Source organism: Suricata suricatta, chromosome 1 (assembly GCF_006229205.1).
Source record: "Suricata suricatta isolate VVHF042 chromosome 1, meerkat_22Aug2017_6uvM2_HiC, whole genome shotgun sequence".
NCBI classification, from domain to species: domain Eukaryota; kingdom Metazoa; phylum Chordata; class Mammalia; order Carnivora; family Herpestidae; genus Suricata; species Suricata suricatta.
In genome coordinates this window covers 46175599-46181799 of record NC_043700.1, presented here as the reverse complement: position 1 = coordinate 46181799, position 6201 = coordinate 46175599, and the positions used below count along the sequence as shown (strand labels likewise).

The 6201-nt window shown below is 48.5% G+C and overlaps 1 pseudogene; it reads right to left on the bottom strand.

Moving 5' to 3' along the window:
- Nucleotides 1–933: 933 nt before the first annotated feature.
- LOC115300857 lies at nucleotides 934–6153 on the bottom strand (annotated as a pseudogene).
- Nucleotides 6154–6201: the final 48 nt, after the last annotated feature.

The window sequence follows — 6201 nt, the reverse complement described above, 5'->3', positions numbered from 1 at the left end:
CTCTTCATCATTCCCAGCATTTGATATTGTCATTTTTTTATTTTACTTGTTCTAATCTCTTTGTAGTCTTACATTGGATTTCCCTTACCGCTAATTTTCATGTGTATATTTGTTGTTGGCATATTCTTGTCGATGAAATGTCTCTTCACATCTTTTGCCCCATTTGTTTCCTTTGGCAATCGTATATTTTTGACTACCCCAAAATTCAATGGTTGTCTCATTAAGCTTATTTGTAAAACACTGATATATGAAGTAGGGGTGGGGTGGGAGAGGTTACCAGCTTCCTCCATGTCTGCAGAGAAAGCTCTTTTTGGATGGCAGTCCAGCATGCAGATCTGAGCATAAGCACATGACTGTTATTTTTAGCCATAAGCTAATTAAAAAAAGGAAGAACGCATTTCTAAACCACAGTACGGTTATACCATAGTCACATTTTAGTTGGCAGGGTTCCTTCCAGGACAGACATGGCAGAGATCTGTCACGAAGGAAAGGCAAGCGAAGGTTTGCAGAAAGCTGGAGGAGAGAAGTACTGTGCTCCCACGAGTGTGGCTACAGCAGCCTCTGACAACGGTGCCCTGGGCCTGCGTGCGTTGCTGGGCGACCACTGCTCTTTCCCAAGGGCCCGGTGAGCAGACCATCTGTAACACAGATGTCAGTGGAGAGGGAAGACCTTGGTAGAGGAAACTCTACAAGTGCCTGGGCTGCTTTAGCCAATCTCTTTTGTGATAAATGGTTGCTGAATTATGAGTCCACAAAGGTAATCCCATAAATGGACACCTGGGAAACTTTTACAACCTGCGAAATTCCCAGGCAAGAAAATGAATTGCCACCCATACCCCAAACTTACATGCGGTGACTTCAGCTGCTCCTTGGGAGGGCTTCTGAATGAAGCGGAGCAGGAAGGGCTATGAAAACAGATTACTGTCCTCCTCTTCAGCAGATTAGCGGCTCCATCATCTCTCCAGCTGACCTCCGCTGCACCATGTCTTGCTCAGATTTTTCCCAGAGAATCTTTCTCTTCTGTATTTTCTTTAGCCTACAGAAGTTTCACTGCCTTGCATCCAACTCTGTGATGATGTAAGCAAGGGCACATTCAGTCTGGGGAATGGGGCAGGTTCAATGGCATTTACACGCCTGTTGGTTATCTTAATAGCTTCATTCAAAGTAACAAAGCGAGTCTGCAGGGAAGCTATTTCCACCAGTACTTCTACTGCTTTGACATTACTCCTCTTTAATTCAGAGCAATTGTCCCCTACCAATGGCTAACACAATCATTTTCCAACTGTCAGTTCCTTTGTGGTAACGTTCAAATACTGGTGAAGTATCACCTGTGGCATTATCCTTTCTGGAAACTTCACTTGGGGCTTCCTTTACATTGTGGATAACTGTGGGGAAGTCCCTGCTGTGAACGTGGCCTTGGCAAGTGAAAGGCAACTTCTCCCCTCACATTTTCAGCTCTGTTATCTTCTTGAGGGTCTGTCAAAATCAGGGAGCTATGGCATCAGACTGTTTCTTTAGGGTGTTTCCACCCATCTTGCTCCTTCCAATGGAGCCTTCCTGAAGGGCTGTGCCAGTCATGAGGAAGAGGTCTCAGCTGGGTCCCTGCCCACATTCTGAAGGTGACTGTTTGGCTCAAGTCCCCTACAACAGTCCCAGCCGTGGTGCCTTCCTCTGGAAATCAAATGATTGCCTGTTCTCTAATGGATGTGTGTGTGTGTGTGTGTGTGTGTGTGTGTGTGTGTGTGTGTGTTCCCTGTTAAGTTTTGATATGAATGCTCTTGTATTGTTAAGTTTGAAACAGGCTTCTCTTACTTGCAAACTCGTGGGTGGTTATGAATTCAACCATAATAGCTAGCATTTATTGAGCACATACTTTGCATCAAGCACTGTTCTTTTTTTGTTTGTTTTGTTTTTGAGAGAGAGAGGGTCCAAGTGAGCAAGGGACAGAGAGAGAGAGAGAGAGAGAGAGAGAGAGGGAGAGAGAGAGAAACTGGGCTCACCCAAAGTGGGGCTCATGCTTTCCCAATGTGGGACTCGAATTCATGAACTGTGAGATCATGACCTGAGCTGGTCAGGTGCTTAATAACTGAGTCACCCAGGGGCCCCTCAGGCAGTGACTTACAGGTTTTAGCCCCCTTGATAAACTTTGTTTTTACAAACATCATATGTTGCTGTTCTAAACATTAACCACCATTACAATTAGTTTACAACTACTTATCAGCATAAATAAACACCTTCAGCAGTCCAGGATTGCCTAAATTTGAGTTGGCTAAGTTTTATTTGTATTTCAGTTGATTGGAAAAATCCAACGTGTGCCTTGCTGGCTCACTCAGTACATCACACTACTCTTGATCTCAGGATTGTGAGTTCAAGCCCCACATTGGCCGTGGAGCTGATTTAAAAAGAAAAGAAAAGAAAAGAAAAATCTAAGCCATTGATGTCATGAAAGTGCATGAGTCATGATAGCTGCTCTTCAAGTGAAATAGCATTGCTCAAACATTTTTTAAAAATTACATAGTGTGCACATTTTTATTCACTTTAAGTAAATATCTGACAATGTTTGATCCGATAAGTTATATAGAAGAAATCTCCCAAACTTAGTCTAAAAAATGGCAGAAAATAAAAGTTTTATGTTGTATATTTTATAAAGTAAATTTATAATATACATTGTATAATCTTTAGAAATTGCATTGGTGTGAGTGTAGCAGCCTGCATGTGCAGTGATAGATCTTCTGAATTCTTGTATGCGGCGAGGGCCACATTTCCTGAAGTTTGGAAAATGACCAGAGGTTTGTTGAGGGTCCCCTAGGTGACTGTGCAGCTAGCCTTACGATAGAGCTACTTCTGAGACAGGCAGGGCCCCTTTGGGGGCGTGGGCACTGCCCCCAGGGTCCCGGGGGGGGGGTGTTAGTGTGAGTTATTGGTGAGTCAGGTCATTGAACAGGGACCACCCTTCCCTGCCTGGCTTCAGGACAATCAATCATCTCTGCCGCTGCTTCTCTCCACACTTCGGCATCCGCAGGAAGGTGTGAAACCCCCTTTCCGACACGTTAGACACTCGAGTTTCCACCCTTGGAAGGGGTAGATGAATGGAGTCCCACAGTGTGGCCAGTGTAGCCAGGGGATGGCCTCACGCACCCATCCGAGTGTCACTGCCACAGTGCACCCTGAGCTGTGAAAAGGGACAGTCAGTAGAGCAGCATTGCCGATCTGCTCCTCATGGGTCCCAAGTCCCTTTGACTGATGTGCAGCTGCTGCACTTAGATGGATTAGACCCAGGCAGCCGGCTCCCCGACAACGGGTGCAGCAGGCCCGGGATGGCCTCTGCTCACCCACCTTCCTCAGCAGAGCTCATGACACCTTTCCGACACTGGGGTGTAAGGAACACGCCACCCAGCTCCTTCCCCTCCATCCCTTCCCTGATGACGACCCCACCCTTCTGAACCTCCCAGCTTCATTGGACCTTGCTGATTTCTCTCCTCACTCTATCCTTTGGCTTGATGCTTGGCACCTTTTCTAGTGCTGATTCTCTCTTTCATCCTCTTCCATCACTGTACAATCTTATGCCATCTTGGGGAGGCTCTGTGACTCTCCCATATGGTAAGGCTGGTGGAGGGGCTCCATGTGGCATGGCCACCGCTCTCTTCCAATATTACTGACCCCCCATTTAAATTTATGCCTCACCACTTTATGGGAGACTGTGCAAGTTATCTTAACCATTTGACTCTGTTTCTTGTATAAATGGGGTGGTGAATCCCTTTCTCACAGGGCTGTAGTGAGATTTACTGATTATATATATACTACATATATATAGCATATATGTACTATATATATAGTCCATCACAACATAGTACTCAAATGGTAGCTAAATAACTAGAAACAGGGCATCTTTCTGCATTTTCCTTTGTCCCCTCCTTGGTCTCTGGTCCTGATGTCCTGTCCTCCCACCTTGTCCCAGCCCCCTTCCTCTATCAGTCAGTAAGGGGGACTCAGGCAGAGCACTTCCCTTCCCCTAGTAGCAGGGTACCTCTCATTGGCTGCCATCACCATAGCAACTCGCTGTCTCCTCCCCGCGCCCCACCCCCCTTTCCAGAGCAGCAGCTTGAGGAGTTCCAGACTTCTCAGCGCTGGAAGGGAGGAGGAAAGAGAAGACGGGGGAGGGGAGAGAGGATCCCTTGACTGCAAAGGCGGCCGTGGGGTTCAGGTTTGCTTGGATTCCTGATACCAGCCTGGCAGGCAGTGTGGCCTCTATTATCGCTGCACATTCAGGAAGCCATTTAGATTTCCATAGGCACTCTTGATTCCCTTTGAAATGAGACAGCCCGGGGCCTGGGGGGTCTGGGTTCATGGCGTGTGGCATGCGTGATAAGAATGTTGTTCCAACAAAAGAAGGGTTTTCATCCCGCTGCCTTTGCAGCACCGCGGGGGGTTACATGACAGGACCTGCGTGAGCAAGCTTTGTGAATGCCAAAGGCAGTCAGGGGTCCTTCATTATTCTGGTCACCCCCTCACCCCTACCCGTGTGGTGGCCCGGAGTGGGACAGTCTAATGGGAGCTTTCTTCTCCTGATGTGAAGTGAGGGGTTGGAGATATTGTCTACCTGGGGCCCTTGGAGAACAGCACAGGACACTGGGCAGTGCCAACCCATGGGTCCCATCTGTGAGGTCCATGCCCCGGCCTGAGAACCTACTTCCTCCCCAGCACACTTGTGAGTGGATACACATGTCTTCCACCTGCGCAAACTGTAATGTGCAAATGGCCTTCAGTGTTCTCACTATTTAAAGATGCTTTAAAAGCATGGACTGAATGAAGGTGACTTTTGTGTGTTCTCAGTCAGCAGGGATGTGGTGGCGGAAGGTGAGAGGCAGTGAAACTGACTGTGGTCGAACAAACCCTCCATGAAAAGGGTGAGGTGATGAAATTCTGACACAGGCTACAATGTGGATGAACGCTGAGGACATATGCTGAGTGACATGGACCAGACACCAAAGGACAAATACCGTCTGATCCCAGTTACATGAGGTAATACATGAGGTAATGAATTTGCTATAAGAGGCAAATTCATCAGGACAAAAGTAGATTAGAGGTCACCAGAAGCCAGGGGAAGGGAAAGAGGAGTTTGCGTTTAATGGATACAGAATTTCAATTTGGGAAGATGAAAGAGTTCTGGAGATGGATGGTGGTGATGGCTGCACAGACCATGAAGGTGCTTGATGCCATCAAACTGTATACTGAGAGGTGGTTAATGTGGTAAGTTTTGCGCTATGTATATCTTATCACAACAAAAGAAATCCGCCCTCTTCCCCTGGAAAGAAGGGGGTGAGGTGAGGCCGGGTGAGGGAACGCTGCCTTGGGGATGGAGTACACACTCAGCGAGCCTTTGATGGGACAGGCATTCTAGAGAAGGGGGTCTTGTTTGGCAGGCTGCCTGGCCCTGCCACTTCTGGCCGACTGGCAGGCTGGGAAGGCGACATAGGGGCTCCCTGCTTCCACTGCCCGAGGGAACTAGGGAAACCACCATGGGTGACCCATCACCTCCAGTCAAAGTTCCATCTGTTTTAGGAATCACCAGGGTAGGGATATTCCTCAGTTTCAGTCATGGTCTTCTTCATTCTGGAAGGCCCAGGGGAGCTGGGTGGGCTGTGAGAACCCACCAGCTCTAGTCAGGTTGCCACAGAAGAGGCGTGGCCAACATCACAGCCAGGTGACAAGAGGGAAGCCCGGCTCTCTTGGGACCCGAGTGCCAGGCCCTCACACGCCCCAGGCCCTCACGCGCCCCAAAGCTTGGGGGTGTCTGCAGCCACTCCTTGCCTTCTGACTCACTGTTCAAACCCACCAGCACTTCTGACAGAGTTGGAAACAGGCACCAAGCCTTCTGGAAGCTATTTTTAGGGTTCATCTGTTCTTTCTGATTTCTCCTCTAGCTGCCATATTTTCCCACCCCCAGATCTGAAAGGGCTAAAGATGCTGGAAACCCTTCATCACTCCCCCTCTCCAGGTTCTTTCTTTCTGGCTGGACAGCTCAGCCTGCAAGCCGTGCCTTCACCCCCACCTTCTCCTACTGTTCCCTCCTTCTTTCTGCATCCCCACCCTCACCCTCTGGCCCCCAGCTCCACAGGCAGCATGGAAAGCAGGCTGTTTGTCTGACATCATCTTCCACTCCCCGGCCTGCTAAGAGTTACTCACTCAGGCAATCCCTGT